This window comes from Octopus bimaculoides, chromosome 20 (genome assembly GCF_001194135.2).
Source record: "Octopus bimaculoides isolate UCB-OBI-ISO-001 chromosome 20, ASM119413v2, whole genome shotgun sequence".
Taxonomy (NCBI): Eukaryota; Metazoa; Mollusca; class Cephalopoda; order Octopoda; family Octopodidae; genus Octopus; species Octopus bimaculoides.
Genome location: NC_069000.1, coordinates 42419522 through 42421115, shown reverse-complemented (window position 1 = coordinate 42421115; position 1594 = coordinate 42419522). Strand labels below are relative to the sequence as shown.

The 1594-nt window shown below is 45.8% G+C and overlaps 1 protein-coding gene across 1 annotated transcript in view; it reads left to right on the top strand.

The window, feature by feature from the left end:
• LOC106881679 (putative uncharacterized protein DDB_G0294196) overlaps nucleotides 1-1594 on the top strand; it is a 20250-nt gene that overhangs the window by 11606 nt on the left and 7050 nt on the right. The gene's annotated exons all lie outside the window — the stretch shown is intronic.

Here is a 1594-nt window from a genome sequence, read left to right as displayed (position 1 = left end):
GGGGGGGGGGGAAGAAGGCGGTGGCGGTGGGAGTTACAGTATTGACAAAACAGATTACGGATAAACTTTAGATAGGACAGTGGCGGCAGTAGTAGTAGTAGTGGTGGTGGTGGTGGTGGTGGTAGTAGTCAGTGCTAATCCCTGAGCAGTAAATATAGCTCTGTCGCCACTAGGCATTTACCTCCACCACCACCACCACTACCATCTCTACCACCGCCTCCACCACCACCACAACTATCGTCAGTGCTATCACCACCGCTACCAGCGACATCAACAACAACAGCAACAACAAGAAGTGTTCAGTATTATCACTACAATCAACATCATCACATCTAGTCAACAGGCTTGTTAATCACCACTACCCCTCCCCCATCACTGCCACTACCTTCATCTGCCAACACTATTACCACCCAGGGCCAACATCATCATCGTCATCGTTGCCATCGTCACAATCATCATCATCATCAATATCACCATCATCATCGTCGGCATAATTGTTGTCGTCATCATCATCACTACCATCGTCGTCATCATCATCACTATCATCATCATCACTATCATCATCATCACTATCATCATCATCACTATCATCATCGTCATCATCATTGTTGTTGTCATCATCATGACCATCATCGTCATCGTCATCATCATAAGCTGGACAGAATCTGTTGAGGTTGATTTTCTACAGCTGTATGCCTTTCCTGTTGCCAACCCTCACCTGTTTCCAAGACTCTGTGTGTGTGTGTGTGTGTATTGATAGCCTTTTATTCTTATAATCGTTTAAAGTCATTTGATTGTGGCCATGCTGGGGCACCGCATTGAAGGGTTTTAGTCGAACAGATCAACCCCAGGACTTTTTTAAAGCCTAGTACTTATTCTATTGTTTACTTTCTGCTGAACTGCTAAGTTACAGGGACATAAACACACCAACAAAGACACTCACACATAGATATTTATACATGTGTGTGTGTGTATATATATATGACAGGCTTCTCTCAGTTTCCATCTACCAAATCCACTCACAAGGTTTTGGCCTGAGGCTGTATTAGAAGACACTTGCCCAAGGTGGCATGCTGTGGGACTGAACCTGGAACCATGTGGTTGGGAAGCAAGCTTCTTACCACACAGCCATGCCTGTGCCTATATTCTTTTATTCTTTCATTTATTTGATTGCGGCCATGCTGGAGCCCCAGCTTTAGTCAAACAAATCGGCCCCAGGACTTACGCTTTGTTAGCCTGTCACTTATTCTGTCAGTCTCTTTTTGCTGAACCGCTAAGGTACAGGGATGTAAACACACCGACATTAGTTGTCAAGCGATGGTAGAGGAACAAACACAAACACCCCCCACACACACGCCCCGCATCCACCCCACTCCCTACATATATTCAATGGGCTTCTTTCAGTTTCCATCAACCAAATCTACTCACAGGGATTTAGTCAGCCCGAGGCTGTAGTAGGAGACACTTGCCCCAGGTGCCACGCAGTGGGACTGAACCCGGAACCATGTGGTTGGGAAGCAAGCTTCTTAACCACACACCCACTTTTATTGAAAGCTGCAAAATCTTCAGAAACTGGTCCTCGGAGTTTCAGGTC